Raw genomic sequence first — 20,383 nt, 5'->3', positions numbered from 1 at the left:
TTTTCATCGACGTCAACCTGAAAGCTGAATATAATTTGTGCCTCAGAGATCTTTTCCTAGACTATAGTACACTAAACCAACCAGAGGAAAACTAGGGAGAACATTCCACCGACTATTTGTTCTACACGATGCCAAGCTCAGGTAAGACTGATGGCCTCGTTGGACCGACTGATTCTTTTGGCAGCATCGATCCATCTTTGAAGAGGTGGAATTTGGAAACTAGCTATATCTCAGTTTTCCCATCTGTATCACCAGGCAACCCAAGTGACAACCGATTCCTCCCTTTGCGGTGATTTTGTAAGGGTCCTCTGGTCGCATCACCTGCTGTGGAAGGAGCTACCTCTCAGGAAAAGTTCCCAGAGGGCTAATTCAATCCTTGTGTCCTTAGACCCTGGCAGACAGCACTACAGATGAGGGTATGTTTTTGTAGTTTCGCCCTTGGCTGTAATGGCAGTTGTGCTGGCACTGGGCTTGAGAACGCTGTTGAAAGGATGTTTCCGCCAAGCTGGCTGGCATTGGGTATGCTTGTATTGTATTGATACAGTATTTGCATTGGCATCCTTACTGCTATCCTTCTCATTTTTTAAATGTTGACATTAAGAGTGCAAATTTTTGTTTTTCACCATTACCAGAAAAGAATAAAAAATTCTTGATATTTAATCAACAGGATGTGATTTGCCAGGGCAAGTTTCTTAAGCAAATTTCCTCTTGAAAATATTTGTGTTTTAATCTTTCAAAAAAAGTTCTAACTCGTCATTGTGTGCATTAATTCGTGCTTAAAATGAGGATTGGGAGGTAGGAGAAAATTTATATCAATTCTACCAACTCAATTTCTGGAATATAACTAGTTTAGATAAACCAGGTTTTTCAATTTTGTTTTGTCTTGCTTTGTGACTTAAAAAAAAAATCTATCACTTCCATAGTTTTTTTTTTAACTGCCAGAAAATCTTTATTTTAATCCTTCAGGTTTCTCCTCAAGCCAAAGATCAAACCCAGTCATATTGCTCCTGAAATACATCTATCATGGGTACCATCAAGTCCATTTTTAGTATAATTGTGTTTATAGAAAGTGGTGAAGACAACTATTTAATCATATTTTCCCATGTTTTGAAAAGCAAATAAATTTAGTTTCTGAGCCTACAAGGGATAAGCCATTGCCAACACATGTATGTCAACAAATCAACTGCCAAATTTTGATGATCTCTCCTGCTGTAATTCTCATTTATAAGTCTGGTTTCCATTCCTATATTATCTTTTTCCTGGACCATTTTAATAATCTTCTAAATATTCTACCTGACTAGATTCCTGTATTCATCTGCCTTTGAGACCCATTTGTATAAAACACATTTCTAGTCATATTGCAACATGGGCCCCTGTCTAAAACATTAAAAGCTTGTGCACTGTGAAAATCTGTTTGTCTCAACTCTGATTCAAAGCTCCCCATGGGCTGGCCTCAAACAGCTTCTCCTGGGTCCTGATGGGCAAGCTCAAGTTTTATCCAGCCCACATGGTATGCAGATAGTGCTGAGGAAATTTGTTGAAATTCCCTAAGCTACCTATAGCTGTCAACTGAAAAAGACTCCACTCCCACACTCATATCTTTATATGACACGAGAGTCTTACAGCGTTTCCCCCACCTAAAATGTCTTCTTCTATCTCCTCTTTCTATCTTCCATCCCCCTCTTTTAAGACTCCCCTCAAATGTTTCTTTCCCAGAAATTCTCTCTGGTTTTGAAAACTACATGTGCCTTTCTTCTGGATTTCTTTTAGACTATTTACAACATACCTTGCATCCCATATTATGTTCTACCTATTTGTCACATCATTTTAACCACCCTACTAGATTCTAAGTTCCTTTGGGACTGGAAATTGTGTTATAATCATTGTCGTCTTACCCACAGTGCCTAATAAAATACTATGAATGAGGCAATAAGCAAACTGTACCATTTTGAGGCTAATTGTGTAAGAGCCTTCTTATGTAACAAATAACTTGGGAGAATCAATCAAAAGAAATTCTACCTCGTACACTTAGATAGTGCCTTTCAAATGTTTATATTCCCTCACATTACAATGTTACAATACCTTAAATGAAGTTCTTTATAAAGATATTAAATAGAAATAAATTAGTTGAGCCAAAATAACAAGCAATTTTCCACATAAAAATTTATTAAACCCATGTAGAGTATCATGTCATCTGTGAAAAGTGAAAGCTTGACTCCATCTTTGCCAATTTTGATGCCTTTGATTTCTTTGTGTTGTCTGATTGCTGATGCTAGGAACTTCCAATACTATGTTAAACAACAGTGGTGAGAGTGGACATCCCTGTTGTGTTCCTGATCTCAGGGGGAAATCCTCTCTGTTTTTCCCCATTGAGGATGATATTAGCTGTGGGCTTTTCATAAATGGCTTCTCTGATGTTCAAGTATGTTCCTTCTATCCCGACTTTCTTGAGGGTTTTCATCAAGAAAGGATGCTATATTTTGTCAAATGCTTTTTCTGCATCTATTGACAGGACCATCTGGTTCTTACCTTTTCTTTTATTAATGTGATGTATCACATTGATTGATTTGTGAATATTGAACCAGCCCTGCAGCCCAGGAATGAATCCCACCTGACCGTGGTGAATAATACTTTTTATATGCTGTTGAATTCGATTCGCCAGTATCTTGTTGAGAATTTTTGCATCCATATTCATCAGGGATATTGGCCTGTAGTTCTCTTTTTTTGCTGGGTCTCTGTCTGGTTTGGGAATCAAAGTAATGCTGGCTTCATAGAACGAGTCCGGAAGTTTTCCTTCCATTTCTATTTTTTGAAACAGTTTGAGAAGGATAGACATTAACTCTGCTTTAAATGTCTGGTAGGTCCAGAACTCTTATTTGTTGGGAAATTTTTGATGACTGATTCAATTTCTTCACTAGTTATGGGTCTGTTCAAATTTTCTATTTCTTCCCATTTGAGTTTTGGTAGTGTGTGGGTATTTAGGAATTTGTCCATTTCTTCCAGATTGTCCAGTTTGTTGGCGTATAATTTTTCATAGTGTTCCCAGATGATTGCTTGTATTTCTGAGGGATTGGTTGTCATAAATCCATTTTCATTCATGATTTTATCTATTTGGGTCCTCTCTCTTTTCTTTTTGAGAATCTTGGCTAGAGGTTTATCAGTTTTCTTTATTTTTTCAAAAAACCAACTCTTGGTTTCATTTATCTGTTCTACTATTTTTTATTCTATATTGTTTATTTCTGCTCTGATCTTTATTATTTCTCTTCTTCTGCTGGGTTTGGGGTGTCTTTGCTGTTCTGCTTCTAGTTCCTTTAGATGTGCTGTTAGATTTTGTATTTGGGATTTTTCTTGTTTCTTGAGATAGGCCTGGGTTGCAATGTATTTTCCTCTTACGACTGCCTTTGCTGCATCCCAAAGGGATTGGATTGTTGTATTTTCATTTTCATTTGTTTTCATATATCTTTTAACTTCTTCTCTAATTGCCTGGTTGACCCATTCATTCTTTAGTAGGGTGTTCTTTAACCTCCATGCTTTTGGAGGTTTTCCAGACTTTTTCCTGTGGTTGATTCCAAGTTTCATAGCATTGTGGTCTGAAAGTGTACATGGTATGATCTCAATTCTTTTACATTTATGAAGGGCTGTTTTGTGACCCAGTATGTGATCTATCTTGGAGAATGTTCCATGTGCACTCGAGAAGAAAGTATATTCTGTTGCTTTGGGATGCAGAGTTCTAAATATATCTGTCAAGTCCATCTGGTCCAACGTATCATTCAGGGCCCTTGTTTCTTTATTGATTCTGTGTCCAGATGATCTGTCCATTGTTGTAAGTGGAGTATTAAAGTCTCCTGCAATCACCACATTCTTATCAATAAGACTGGTTATGTTTGTGATTGTTTTAAATATTTGGTTTTCCAAATTTGGTGCATAGACATTTATAATTGTTATCTCTTCCTGATGGATAAACCCTGTAATTATTATATAATGCCCTTCTTCATCTTTTGTTACAGCTTTTAATTTAAAGCCTAGGTTGTCTGATATAAGTATAGCTACTCCAGCTTTCTTTTGACTTCCAGTAGCATGATAGATAGTTTTCCAATGCCTCACTTTCAATGTGAAAGTGTAACTAAAGAAACTGATCCCATTCACAATTGCACCAAGAACCATTAAATACTTAGTAATAAACTTAACCAAAGATGTAAAAGATATGTATGCTGAACACTAAAGAAAGCTTATGAAGGAAATTGAAGAAGATACAAAGAAATAGAAAAACATTCCATGCTCATGGGTTGGAAGAATAACTATCTTTAAAACGTCAATACTACCCAAAGCAATCTACCACATTCAATGCAATACCAATCAAAATTGCACCAGCATTCTTCTCAAAGCTAGAACAAACCATCCTAAAATTTGTCTGGAACCACAAAAGACCCTGAATAGCCAAACTAATATTGAAGAAGAAAACCAAAATGGGAGATATCACAATCCCAGATGTTAGCCTCTACTAGAAAGCTGTAATCATCAAGGCAGTATGGTGTTGGCACAAAAACAGACACATAGACCAATGGAATAGAATAGAGACCCCAGAATTGGCCCCACAAATGTATGACCAACTAATCTCTGACAAAGGAGGAAAGAGTATCCAATGGAAAAAAGATAGTCTCTTTAACAAATGGTGCTGAGAGAACTGGACAGCAACACACAGAAGAATGGAACTAGACCACTTTCTTGCACCATTCACAAAAATAAACTCAAAATGGATGAAGGACCTGAATGTGAGACAGGAAACCATCAAAACCCTAGAAGAGAAAGCAGGGAAAAACTCTTCGACTTCAGCCACAGCAATTTCTTACTCAACACATCTCCAAAGGCAAGGGAATTAAAAGCAAAAATGAACTATTGAGACCTCATCAAGATAAAAAGCTTCTGCACTGCAAAGGAAACAACAAAACTAAAATACAACTGATGAAATGGGAAAGATATTTGCAAATGACATATCAGATAAAGGGCTAGTACCAAAATCTATAAAGAACTCACCAAACTCCACACCCAAAATACAAATAATACAGTGAAGAAATGGGCAGAAGACATGAATAGACACTTTCCCAAAGAAGACACCCAAATGGCCAACAGACACATGAAAAGATGCTCAACGTCACTCATCATCAGGGAAATACAAACCAAAACTACAATGAGATATCATCTCATGCTGGTCAGAGTAGCTAAAATGAACAAATCAGGAGACTATAGATGCTGGCAAGGATGTGGAGAAACAGGAACCCTCTTGCATTACTGGTGGGAATGCAAACTGGTGCACCTGCTCTGTAAAACAGCGGGGAGTTTCCTCAAAAAATTAAAAATAGAACTACCCTATGATCCAGCAATAGGAGTGGTAGGAATATAACCAAAGGATACAGGAGTGCTGATACATAGGGGCACTGTACCCCAATGTTTATAGCAGCACTTTCAACAATAGTCAAATTATGAAAAGAGCCTAAATGTCCATCAACTGACAAATGGATGTGGTTTATATATTCAATGGAATACTACTTGGCAACGAGAAAGAATGAAATCTGGCCATTTGTGGCAACATGGATGGAGCTGGAGGGTATTATGCTAAGTTAAATAAGCCAGGCAGAGAAAGACAGATACTATACGTTTTCACTCATATATGGATTTTGAGAAATGTAACAGAAGACCATGGGGGAGGGGAAGGGGGGGAAACGGTTACAGAGAGGGAAGGAGGCAAACCATAAGAGACTCTTAAGGACTGAGAACAAACCAAGGGTAGATGGGGGCTGGGGGAGAGGGGAAAGTGGGTGATGGGCAGGGAGAAGAGCCCTTTTTGGGATGAGCACTGGGTGTTGTATGGAAACCAATTTGACAATAAGTTATATCTTAAAAAATAAAATATTAAAAATATTATTAAACCCAAATCAAGAAAATATCAATTAATTCTTTATAACAGAGGTAGAGATCTCATTTTATCATTAATTGTTCCCTTCTAGGAAAAGATGTTTCTCTTCTACGCATCTTACAGTCAAGCTCTAAGCTATCTCTTTGTGCTCTTTTTTTTTTCCCTCTTCTTCAGTTATATTCTTGACCTCACTGATTAGTGCTATCTCAGGTGCCTTCTGGGTTTGCTTACCAGAAAACTGCTATAGAGCATGGGCCTTATGTTCTTAACTCCATAGAACAATTAAACCATTCATGGATTGTCAAACTTACTATGGAAAAGAGTTCATTTCCAGACATCCCATGTGGAAGGCAGGCTGTTCCAGGGATCTAGTCTGACTAGGGGGAAACAAAAAAAGCTATGAGATGGACACATCTCTATTGAGAAGAAAAAATGAAGTGGGACACCTGGGTGGCTCAGTTGGTTAACCATCTGACTCTTGATTTCGGCTCAGTTCATGATCTCATGGTTCATGGGATTGAGCTCCATGTCAGGCTTTGCACTATCAGTGCAAATCTGCTCGAATTCTCTCTTTCTACCTCTCTCTCTCTCTCTCTCTCTCTTTCAAATATAAAGTTTAAAAAATAAAAAGAAAATGAAGCAAACATAGGGACAACCCAGAATGTGTATTTGTTGCAATAAGTAAGAGGCACATGATATAGGTCGCCAAAGAGGGAGCTAGACACTATTAAAAGTCATATGTGAAAAAGCAGCCTGCAGGAGAGTCTGAGGTAGGGAGAGACTGAAGCTAGGAGCTCGAGTGTGGCAATAATGTAGCCAGGAGACTACAACGATGCTGATCTTGGGAACAGAGAAGTAGAAAGGTAATATTCAGTTGGAGTGTCACTGATAAGGAAGAATCAATAGGATTTGGCAACTTCTGGGATATGGGGGCCGGGGGGTAGACAGGTCAGATAAGACCTTTAGAGAATGATGGCTCTATAAATGGAAATTGGCAAAATGGGAAACACCATTATTTTTGTAATGGGTATGTCTTAGTGCATTTGGGATGTTATAACAAAATACCATGGACTGGGTAGTTTATATAAACAAGTGAAACTTATTTCTCACAGTTCTGGAGGCTGGGAAGACCAATATCAAGGTATTGGCATATTTGGTGTCTGGTGAGAGCCCAGTTCCTGGTTCATGGACGATCATCTTCATGCTGTGCTCAATGTATTTGGAGGGACATCAACATTTAGCATATAGCAGTATACTAAGTTCAGTTTTAGAAAATATTGTTTGAGTTGCATGAGATGATGTATAATGAATATTGCTTAGGTCTGAAACAGAGAACTCTCTAGCCAGAGTTTGGTCACTCCAAAGGAAAAGAGTATATGGTAGGATGAGTACTGGCAACGAGCTTTATTTACTCCACAGTTCTGATTCAGATCTGCTTCAATTTTTGAACCTTTCTAAACTACAATGTAGGAATTAAGTTTGTTAAAACCCTACTCTTGAAAGTGCTTATCATCAATTTACTAATTCACTAAACTTCATAGTGCCAGGTAGCATAGTAATGGGGATCAAAAGCAGTATCACCCACATTCCAAGAGTCATAAGATTGCTTTGTAAATTTCTGAGTAAATTTCTATCCTCAGATGCAAACATGCTGGAATTTTGCTATAATCATTCCCACAACGGAGCCAAAGTTAATAGATGGTAGGTCCAGTTAGAGCACTGGTTCTCAACTGAGGATGATTTTGCCCCCCCCCCCCCCCAGGAGACCACTGGCAATGTCACAACTGGGGGTAAGGTTAGAGGCCAGGGATTCTGCTAAACTATATACAATGCATAGGATAGTCACCACAACCAAGTATCATCTGGCCCAAAATGTTAATGGTGCCCACATTGAGAAAGCCTGTATTCGAGTGGCTTTCAAGGAATTTACTCTGTGAGGTTATGTCCTACATTTCGTTATACAAAGTACCATGTAAAGTGACTATTTGTTCATTGTTGATGTATTGATTGATACACCAAAATAAGATCAGCATGAGATGTATTTGTCCTAAAGTTTTCCCCATGGCAGGGATGCCGACGCAGCATTTCCTCTGCTTCTGGTTCTGGAAATCGGTGATGTTGAATAAAAGACCAAGGCAGTATACCTTTTCCATTCCTAAGTGCAAAACCAATATTCCTGTACCTACTTTCTTTAGCCAACAGGTTTGCATTTTTTTGAAGAAAATAAAAATCTTACTAATTTTAAGAATCTTACAAAGAATGCTGTGCCATGAATTCCATTGATGAAAAGGAAAAAAAGAGAAAGAAATAGATTCAGAATGTCAGTTTGCCCTTAAGTGATGTATTAGCTACAAGAAATCTCATTACAATTTGATGCCTGAATCCCTTGAAGGAAAGATCTTATATTGTGAAGGTAGCATATGTGTCATGTGATGTAAGTACTTACTTTTATTGAATAGGTAAGTATATAATAGCTAAAAGCCCCATAAATCAGCTAAATGTTCTCTCAATTTATAGAGAATATTTGATCTGAGAACATTACTGTCTGGTGAACGACGGGGAGGAAAAGGAGACACGAAATGCAATAGAGATGGATATGGTGGGTAATTCCTTTGGATTCAGAGTATCAGATTTCAAGTCACAAACGGACAGCCTGCACTGTTTCTGTACTGTCCATAGACCGCCCAGGCAATTTTAAAAATGTAAGACTTGCATATTAGACTTGGTGAATGGGGAGTTACATGTATATAACCAAATCACTCCAGAGGGACATCCAAAAATAACGGAGAGGATGGATGCAGGGTAGATATATTCGAGGAAGTCATTTTTCATTGGACTTTTTATTTAAGCAAATTGAATGGTGTTGAAAGAAAAAAAGCAACTGTATTTGGTCAATATCTGTCAGGGAGCCTTGTTCATCAGCAGGGCTAGGAAATGGTCTATCTGGCAGGCCAGGAGTAAAGAAGGACAGATTTAAATAGCCTGGCCCAGAGGGTGACCTGGCATTTGCCTAAAGGTCAGAGGAATTAACTGGACTATTTTCTCTTTTCCCATAGGAGGAGGAGGGGGGCAGTTTCTTGCCTACCGTGGAAATTCATCAACCCTTTCACTTTGTGATACAGGTTCTCATATATTAAAAATATCGTCCTTTGACCTTTTATGGTTAGCATCTTCTTTTCTATTTTCTGCTGCCAATGACTTGAATGGGATGCAAAGCTAACTGTCTTCGTTTCCTTGTCAATCTCTTAACTCCTCTGCCATCTAACTTTCATCCCAACTACTGATACCACTTTCCAGACACTACCAATCTCTTTCAGGCAGGAGAAGCATTACATATCAGGCATAAGAGCCTTGGACCCCAACTAACCCTATCCAAACAGAATTGTCTTTTCTTGTTCATCAGTTTCATAGACCACTCAGACACACTGAATACCATCAAAAATCCTTGTTGTTTTCCAAGCCCTCTGACCACTCCTTTCTCCTACTCTAGGTTCTTTCGGACTTCCTGACCCAATGTATCTTTTAGAGCTTAGTCTCTTGTCATTTATTAACACACACAGGCTCCAAGTTCATTTACTAAGGACCTTCAGATACAGTGCTTGCCCTCAAACAGTTTATGATCTAATTAGGGAGAGAAGTCTGCTGTGCAAAGCGAAAACACAAGTCAGTGTATAAACAGATGCCAGATCTCCAGGAAACTCCCACAACCTTTAATATAACAATATCTAACAAAGGATGGATAGATGAACAGATGGATAAATTAGTAAATAATTACAGAGAAGGAGTCAGATTAGTGCTGTAAAACGGCACTAGGGAAGATTGCAGGAAAGTGCATTAAAGAGATTTAAATTAGTCTTGAAGAAAGAAAAGAATAGTGGATTGAAAGAGAGGAAAACTGCCAGGCAAAGGCAACAGAATAAGCAAACCTTTGGAGATCAAACTAAGAATAGATTGTTTTTAGTGCTCTCTCATCTGTAGTTTTCTCATTTGTACAATGGAATTGATAATAGAAATCACTTTATAAGACTGTTAAATGACTTAGTATTTATAAAATGTTTCTGTAGTGCCTGGCACAGAAAAAGCATTCAATAGTGTTTCATGGTAATTATTATCCTTGAAGGAAATGAGATCAAAAACATCTATTTACAATCAAATATACCATGCAGCTATCTGCTAATATTGAAGTGCACATAGTTCTGTTATGTGTTACTCTGAGGAATATTTGAAAAGTGCTAGAGCATTTCAGAAAACAAGAGAATACTTAAACACACCATGTTCTTACCTGTTGATGCACACCTTCAATAATTTAAAGTATATATTATTTAAAAATGCTGCTCATGTAGTAACCTTTACTATGATAAATTTGGGTATTAGCTGCTTCTGAACTTTTGAACCTGTTGTGGGATTGAATCCACAACAAATACAGAAATGTTTCCTGTCATTTTATAATTCATGAAGTTAAATACCTTTGCTTGCTATGGTTATTGAGGGAAAAGGTATTGAACTGGTAGGCCTGAACTCCAAATGGGTCTTTCATATACCTACAAAATGTTGATTTGTGAAAGCTGTGTTGTACATCTTCTTGGGTTTATCACCGCATGAGATTTATATCGTGGCAAAATTATATTGCAGCCCAGGCCTGCCCTCTGATTCTGAGGCTTCAGCTGTTTGCTGGGCCTATTTTCTTCTTCTTATTTCTTCTTCCTAGGTTATTCCTTCCCACGACAAATGTAACATATTCACATCCAATCTTTAAAAGCGACATTTCCTCAATTCATTTTTTATTCCGTTAAGTTCCTGAAATCTCACTTAGCATTAATCTATTCACTGAAAACATATTCTATAGTAGCCATGATCCTAGGTGGTAAAAATATTCACACAACTATAACATGGCCTCTAAACTCCAGGACACGCTCTCTTGTATGGCAGAGACGGAGGGGTAAATCGAACACGGTTAACCGCAAGAGCACAGACACTGGAATTTAACTCACACTGGGGGAACCAGAGAAGGCTCTGCAGAAGGGCTGACATTTGAGCAGAGGCTGAAGGATGGCAGGTATAGAAAGGTATAGAAGGACATGTATATAAAAGGCTGGTAGGGAATGGTGACACCCTCAGTGAGGTCTGGAAGAGAGTAGAAAGAAATGATGTTGGAGAGATGGGTAGGGATGGGAGTGGAGTAGGCACATTGTAAAGGATCTTGTATGTCTAGGCAAGAAATTTGAAATTTAACAAAAAAAAACATTACTATATATTTTTTCCAAGCTGTTTTTTCTAGACACAAAACTTGGATACTTATTTTTTTTTTTTATTCTCAAGTTCGTTAACATACAGCGTAGTCTTGGCTGTAGGAGTAGAACCCGGTGATTCATCTCTTACGTATGACACCCAGTGCTCATTGCATATTCTTTTATTATACTTGTGACACTTATTGTTCAGATTCTTAAGTACTTCTTAAGTTGCATGTAGTATTAACGTGTATTTAAAAAATTTTTCTTTATGCTTTTATGTACTCTGTTGTTATCTCTTACAAGATATTAATCAGCAAAGTGTGGTCAGACTTGAAACTGCTACTCTGAATAAACTTCCGATTCCTTGGTGACCTACTAAAAAAAATTCTGTAATTACCTTGACCTATATTTGACCACTGAATATGGTTAGGGCCAGAAAAAAATATGTCTATAAGTAAAAACCTAGATCCCATTAACTTATCTTCACAAATGCTCTAATGCCTATCTCCGTTTACACCCAACATAGTTTTATGGATCTTTTTTTTATCCAGCTACGTAATAGTCTTTTCAACTCCAATGTTTCTTATTTTTCCCATTTCCCAATTCCTTCTAGACTTTACTCCATGCTCAGCCATTTGAACCATGTTCATCTGCTTATGAATATATCCTTTACTAAGCACCCACTATGTGGTAGGCACAGCTAGGTTCTGAAGTACTAAATACACTAAAGCCTACTTGAAACTGTCTTCAAGTTGCTTATGGTCCAACAGGGAAGCAGACATGAAAGAACCCCAATGCAAGTGAGACAGAGGTCTACACATGGGGAAAAGCAACTGGGTTACAGCAAGGAGTCATGGTAGGAGGAGACATGTGAGTGTAATTTAAAACAAGGGCTTAAAAAATGCTGGGGATGCAGGTAATGGGGTATGCCTAGTTCGACAGGCCCAGGGGAGAAGGATCAGCCTCTTCTCCATTAGCCTCTAATTAGTTAGACCCAGAACAAATATGACTGAAACGAAGATCATGGCAAAATTCCAAATTCATTGACTTTTAAGTTATATCTCAACTTTTAAATCTTCCATTACAAAAAGGATCCTTCAGGTTTCCAAAAAAACAAAAAGGAGAAAAGAAACAAAATAATATTAATGGTCATGGTTCATTTTCACCTGTTTCTATAGTGCTCAGAATAACTCAGTCACCAGATCATGAACAAATAAGGGAGGAGGTAGGTTAGACTAAATTGAATAAGGCTCCCTAAAGTAAATTGTCTTTGCTCTTTAAAAAAAAATTTTTTTACATTTTTATTTATTTTTGAGAGACACAGAGAGAGCACAAGACAAGCAGAGCCCAGCTTGCCTTGCTCTTATGCACTAGCTCACTGCTCTGAGATTAGAGGATGTACGATATTGTGTAATGCAGATTGCCTTTGTTAAGTCACAGGGCTCTTGGGGTCTTAGCCCATAGGCCTTCAGATTTCCTTCTCCCCAGCATCAATCTGCTGTCCTACATTTCTCTTATGGAAGAAAAAAAAAATCTAGAGATAGTAATATTTTCTAAAATACCTTTAAAATAACTCAAAAAGCACTTAAAGTTTTTTTTAACATCTATTCATTTTTTGAGAGACCGAGAGAGAGCATGAGCGGGGAAGGGACAGAGGGAGAGGGAGACACAGAACCCGAAGGAGGTTCCAGGCTCTGAGCTGTCAGCACAGAGATCCATGCGGGGCTCCAACTCACAAACTGTGAGATCATGAACTGAGCTGAAGTCGGATGCTCAACCGACTGAGCCACCCAGGTGCCCCGCTCAAAAAGCACCTCAAATAAAAAGTCAAAGTTGCAAAGAACAAGAGCAACTATTTTGAGAGCTTATAGTCGAAAGAAAACTGAATTTAAGTTCTTATACATTTTACGTAGACCGAGGAGGAGGTAAGAGCCGTTTCATCACATTTAATCAAAGAATGGTGCTTATAAGAGTATAGGATTATTCATAGTATACCAGGTACTAGACTAAGTTTTTTCATATACAGTCTCATTCGGTCTTCACCATACTTCTCTGCGGTAGATACTAACAGTATTCTTAATGAGAAACTGAGGCTCAGTTAGGTCGAGAATCTTGACCCAGGGCTTTGGCCAGGAAGTGGCAGAATTTCGATCTCTGTTTAAGAGTAGTATTATTATTTTTAATTGAAGTATAGTAGACACACATTACATTAGTCTCAGGTGTACAACATAATGTTTCGACAACTCTATGTGTTATGCTATGAGTGTAGCCATCATCTATCACCATACAACACTATCACAATACCGTTGACTATATTCCCTATGCTGTGCCTCTCATCCCTGTGACTTATTCATTTTATAACTGGATGCTTCTATCTCCCACTGCCCTTCACCAATTTGGCTCATCCCCCCCTTTATTGTTTTTAAACACCTCTTCTTGAATCCTAGCCAACTGCCTTTACTGTTTACCTACAGTTTTTGACCTATTCTGTGTATTTCCATTTTTAACTTACCATTTTGCTCTTATACTCACTATCTAAAGAACATAAATTTACAAAATCAGAACTTAATAATTTTATTTAATTATCTTTAGGGGCCTTTCAAAAAGCCAAATTTATTTTAGATGACTAATATGTAAAGCAGATTAGGTATGTATAAAATATCATGCAAACACATAGGGGAAAAGTAGTAAGGAATTCCTTTAATAACAAATGAAGCAATTTTCAAAGTACCTGGAGCCCAAGGAAGGAGAAGGTGATGAAAGATGAGACTGCCTCCCTACAAACTCCATGGGGCATCCAGGTGATGAGCCCTGTTTGCTCCTTGGCTGGATGCCACCACCTTGGCAAGGAACTGGTCTTTGAAAGTTCTGAAAATCGTCAAGGACCAGCTTTTATTGGGAAGCCCATACTTTCCATTCTGAACTTATGTTTCAGCTACCCAGTGTTTAAAATACATTTAGATCATATGGACAATGAGTTTAGGGCAACGCTGTGCTTTTATTTCCATGGTCAAACTGAGAGTTACGTGTCCACAAGGATGTACGTCTTGGAAGTGAAGGGTCTGTTGCAGGATGCAGCAAGGGAACAAAAGGCAGCTACCTGGATTTGGGATTTAGCACATGTCCCTAAGACATAAAATTTTGTGTCAGTCTAAGAAAACATATATTTTTAAAAAGGAAACCTACAAAGACATTCATGTAGCATGGTTATTCTCACTATAAAACAGATCTACAGCTAAGGTGTTTGTGATACCAGTCCCAATTCAGTTATTCTGCTGTTATCAGCTGTCACTGTCTCTGCTTTGTGACACTGCTTCTGGGACTCCATAAATTATTCCTCATCGATTAAGCTTTGCTAATAAGGGGCACTAGGGAGGGTGTGAAGACAAGGGGCTGGGGGAAGGGACTTCATCCCTGTTTTATTTGCTAGACCTGCCTGAGTTGCCTGCACAATGGCCCTTCATTCCAGCAACCTACTTGAGAACCAGCTGTAGAGCCCATCCTCAGAGGTACGGGCTCCACACAGGTCCTCCCCTTCTCCAGTGGCTGTGTCCTAGCTCTGTAGGCCCCTCCTACAAGCTCTGGAGCTGGGGAGTTGGGCAACACTTCCTGTTTAAAAGAGAAACTCCTTGATATAATGACCCTTCTTCCACATCATCCCTTCTCAAGGTTCTGAAAACCCCATCTGCTCCCGAGCACCCCCCAAGTCCTAGGGTCAATAGCTGCTTCCCCCACTCATTATCTCTCTGCTACATCCATGGTCCCTTTCTCCTTTTGCTGCTGTCCAAGATCTAAGTACCTGAGTCCTATAGTAAATCTCTCCAGTGAAATATTTACATGGCTTCTATTTTTTTATTAGATACTGACAGATACACATCCTTAGTGAGTTTTTTTTTATTTATTTATTCTGAGAGAGAAGAGACAGTGTGAGCAGGGGAGGGGCAAAGAGAGGGGGAGAGAGAGAGAGAATCCCAAGCAGGCTCTGCGCCCAAGAACTGCCAAGATCATTACCTGAGACAAAACCAAGAGTTTGTCGCTTAACCAACTGAGCTATCAGGCACCTCAATCCTTAGTGAGTTTTAAAGAAAATCTCCTCTATATAAATTCAATGTATTAAAGAAAACTATCCAAAAAACCCATGCTAGATTTGGTCTATCTCAAAAATAATCATAGCTTTTGGATGATTGGTGTTAACCTATATTATACAGTATATATAGAGAGAAGAATATATATACTTAAATTAACCAAAGCCTAGAGGCTTACATTAATATCTGTTGTACTTGAAGTATTATAATCAAGGCCTTTCATATTTAGAATCTGCTATCATTATTATTTTATAATTTGGAGTCAAAGTTCACCTTCCTAAGGACAACTTAATTTATTTGTGACCAAGGAAGGTTTCTTCTATATTTATAAATGAAGGGTCCTGTGAGTTTCTGGACATGAGCTGATGTTTACAAAATACTATACGGATGAATTAATCATAAATAAGAACAAAATACATGGACGGTGCTCTCTTTAAATTTCAGTTAGGTTGTGAGACAAAGGCCTAAAAAGTGCCACTGCCAAAATGTGTTTTACTACAAAAATCAAAAGGGCTGGGGGAAATAGGAGTGATGAGTTGGATTCACTGAAGTTTTTATGTGAAAAATCACACTGGAGCCCAAATTTATCTAACAGCTACTTTAGACCTCATCTTCCCACCACCCTTCAAAAGAATCAAATAAATAATGAGTAGTATAGATCATCTGTCTGATATGGTTTATTGGCAAGGATTCCATGGCAGAAGTAGGGAACAGATGTTTACCTCTAATGTACCTCACTAGCAGGGCAAGCTTTCTACAGGCAGGTTTTATCATCGACTTGGTCCTCCGCGTGTCCATGTACTGTGAGATGAATTAACGTGCCCCAATAGTGTTTTGCAAGGTGAGCTAAAGAAAACTGCATATTGCCTCCTTGTCATTCAATAAAAAAGGGTATAATATTTTTATTTAATAGTTTAAGAAGAGTTGTTTTTTCTTCAAATATGGCTAAGTGCTCACTAGATTCTTAAATACAACAAAAAAAGATTTTTATTCCAGTAGTAAAATTTAAGCAGGAAGTATTGTCAGTAAATCCATGGAGGGCAGTAAAAATTTGCATTTTTCAAAATGAATAATATATTTCTTTAACCTGTTTATAATCCATTAATCATTTGCTTTTTGACACATATTGCTTTTTCAAATAAAATCTTAAAGTATTTCCATTAAGATTTGATGGCAGTAATATCAATAAACATTTAGATGAATAAATACTGAAAAATTTTACTGTGGGGACGATCATAGTAATGAGGCCAGAAAAATAAACAATATAGATATGGTTACACACCAATATTAAATTGAAAACATGTTAAAGTAAAATAACCAATAAAAGGAAAAAATGTAAATCAGTAAGTATTTGAAATGCGTGCCAACATTATATACCATATTAAATTTTTCTACTTGAGTTTCAGTTTCCAAGTTTAAGTGACCTAACAGGAATTAGTAGATATTAGGTTGAAAAGGGACTTACAGGACTTTGATTCTGAGCTTTCCACATGGTCCTGGCTACCCTCCATCCAACTCTACGGGACCTTAATCCTAAGAGCAAATCTGCAACTCGTGTGCTTCTAACAGAAGATAATACACAAACGGTAAAAAGAAATACTGTCCTAGAAAATATGTTTTTCTAGACAAGTCTCATTTTTCTCATAGCGAAATATGATCAAGAAGATGAAGAAGAGGATACCAGATTCCCTAAATCCGTGGCAATAAGTAAACTGTTACTACTCAAATGTAATCTTTAATCATGTCACTCCCTAAAGCAACGGAATAGATTGCTTCATAGCCCCATCAGTTAAGGGCTAGAGAAAGACTGCTTTGACATAATTAGTTCCAAATTTCCCTCAACTTCTCTCACCTTTACTTACGGTTTAAACAAGGGTAGGTAAACAAACGCGATCATTTATTCAATCCATTCATTTATCTGTTTATTCTACGAACTGTTAGTGAACATCTTTCATGGAATGCAAATGACTCTCTTTTTGTAAGCATTATTTATTAAGCACCTTCTAAGGCACCCTGCTACAAAATGGCACATGAGAAAGCTAATGAGCCCTGCTTACAAGGTCACAGTCTGGTGAACTTTTCCTTCTATTGGCTCTTACTTTTTGCCCTTCGTCATACCTCCTACCAAGAGGCACCATTACATTAAAACAAGCCATCCATCCCATGATCTCATTATGTACAATCTCTGAAGGAAGACAGTTTAGATTCAACAGCCATGAATAAAATGCCATAACTGGGGAGCACTGATCTCCTAATAGATAGTCAATGAATGCTTGTAGGTTGTTTAAGAATAGAAAGAAATGGAGTACTTATACGGGAATACTCCTTAGTCCAAGGGGAAGAGACTATAAGGGAAAAAAACAAACAAACAAAAACCATGAAAAGGCAAAAAATGGAAAAAGAGTTTAAAAATAAAAGAAAGATGATAGGGGGAGACAAAGTGAAAACTTGTAAGTGGAAGGATAATGCAGATGAATTTTATGTACTCAGACTGGAATGATATTAAAGCCCCCCACAAAAGAACCGGAAGACCTTTCTACCTCACTCCATCATGTCTCAAGTTTAACTTCTACGCAAGCATAAAATAATAAGTCTTATTTCATTTCCATCATGAAAAACCTAGGATAGCTGCTGCATTATACAATCCTCATCAGTCACTGACATGGCCCTCGAGTAAATAATGATCTCTTGCTCAGTGTGATGCTGCTGCCAGTAATGAGCATATAATAGTGATATATTAGCATGTTAAATAATGACATGCAAAGTTACAGTATACGTGTTGATACCATGTCACTGCTAACCTGCAACTTGCACTAAATTTGTCATTCTCAACCTAATTTGTTGTTCCAGATGGAAAATTTAATTTTGTCTTGCTTCCTCTACTTGCTTTCAGCTCTGTCCAAAGCAGCTCAAACCTCTTTGGGCTCTCCACTTTCTCCCTACCTTTGCCACCACCTTTAATCATTCTATTGCTAAGAAAACCAGACCTATAGCTGGCCATGGGTATACAGATGGACAAAGACAAAGTCTTCTCCTGGAGACCTCACACATGCTTTGAAGTCTGCTCATCTGGGAGAAATCCAGGTCCAGAACCGTATTTATATTTGTTATGCAGGCAAGGCAGCAACAGAACTGGATGGAGAAACATATGGGAAGGCTCACGATTCTGGGTCCCTCGTGGGGTGGTGAGCATCTCGGATGGAATGAGCTTTCAAAATCATCAGTAACTACAGCACAAGCAGTGTGCCACATGACAGCATCTGGAAAAAGGCCTTCAAAGTTCAAAAGAAAGGAAAACAGCTTAGCATTCAATCCACAATCCACAACTAAAGTTTAGATGATCATGAAAAGTTACGTGCTTAAGATTAACTATTGGGTGGTCAAAACTGATGCATGGAATCTTTCGCTGAAAGACAGTTCTAGGGCTATACGCCTATGAGCACAACACAAGCTGCGAGACTACATGACTGTTGATTCTTATTAGTAAATAATATTATTATTCAGCGTATCATTTTATTTCATCCTTGCAACAATGACATGAGTTGGAGTTTTTCTGTTCGTTTTAGTGATGAGAAAAATGAAAGCAAATGATGTGCCCAATGTCACAGTGATACTTATTAAAAGGGGGGACTCAAGTGTCCTGTTTCTTGGCTTCTTTTTCTTTCTTTCTTTTTTTTTTTTTTTTTTTTTTTTGCACTATCTGATCTTGCTCCTTTAGAAATTGCTGCATGGACGATTGTAAACAAAAAGCCATTATAAGATGGTGTATATGAGAAACCAAGTTTTATGTAAATCCCCATGCAGCATACAAGGTCCTTCTCTCAAGGGGCAAAATAACTGTGTTAAACAGTTAATGAAATGGATTAGAGCAACTTGTGATTTCAAGTCATAGAGGCACCCTGTTTTCAATAAGGCAACTGTTACGAATCACCAAAGACAAATTTTTTTCCTGGATATTTCAGACAAAAAGAGCCAGTCAGATGTTCAGAATGTTCAGGCTGGTGTTTCTCAAAATGAAAGAAGTGTATACAATTATGATAAAGTAGGTAGCAAGTGCGATTGTGTTAGGTAGCAGGCAGACTTGGTATTAAAGAGCGGTAACCATAGCAATACATTTATTTCGTTTTTGCTTATTTTTCAGTCTTTCAAGTTATATCAAGTACAAAACCTAAGTTTGGTTATAGTTTTTACATCTCTCTACGAGTTCAAAGCTCCCTTTAAAACAAAGGGAGACTGGGCTTCAGCCTCTGAACCTTCAACAGGCAAAGTCATCCAGCTAAAATTTATTATATTATCTATTTTATTTTATTTTATTTTATCCCAGATTTTATTTTATTTTATTTCATTTTTACCTATTTTGAGTAATATTAATGTCCATTTGCAGTAATGATATGAAGTTTCATTATAGAACAGATTCATTTAATTTAGAATGGAAATGGTTAAAAATATTAAGTTAACTATATAATGGGGCACTGAATGAAGTCTGGGAAATTTTGATGCTGGTACAACTTTTGTCAGGTGTTCAACTTGAAATAGCTGGTTGGGAATGCCTCCTTGACCTGTAAGTGTTATTCTTTGAGAATGAGAAACTGAGAGAGGAAAGCAGCCCCTGGCAGCAGGGAACTGGCCTGGCAAAATCAGTTAGGTCTTTTTTTTTTTTTTTTAAGTATTTTTGTAAATGTTTATTTATTTTTGAGAGAGAGCGCGCGCGAGTGAGTGAGCATGAGTGGGGAAGGGGCAGAAAGAGATGGGGACAGAGGATCCAAAGTGGGCTCTGAACTGAGAGTGGCAAGCCTGATGCCAGGCACGAACTCATAAACCTTGAGATTATGACATGAGCCAAAGCTGGACGCCCAGCCTACTGAGCCACCCAAGCACCCTTTATCAGGTTTTAATGTTGCCAGGAGCTATCCTAGCACTCACAGCCAGGCTGTGGCGTTCTCCTGTTGAACATAAACAATTTCACAGCACAGGATCATCGGACAAGGCCACTCTATGACCACAATGAATCAAGACAAAAAGAAAACTTCTCACTAAAGACTCAACCACAAAACCACCAAGAATATTCTGGCTGATATGACTGCCTGTCCTTTTGACTTGTTTTAGGCCTTCTATCTTCTGTACAGGATTTCTTAAAATACCCAGTCATACCC

Source organism: Panthera leo, chromosome B3 (assembly GCF_018350215.1).
Source record: "Panthera leo isolate Ple1 chromosome B3, P.leo_Ple1_pat1.1, whole genome shotgun sequence".
NCBI classification, from domain to species: domain Eukaryota; kingdom Metazoa; phylum Chordata; class Mammalia; order Carnivora; family Felidae; genus Panthera; species Panthera leo.
This window is presented reverse-complemented; position numbering follows the sequence as displayed.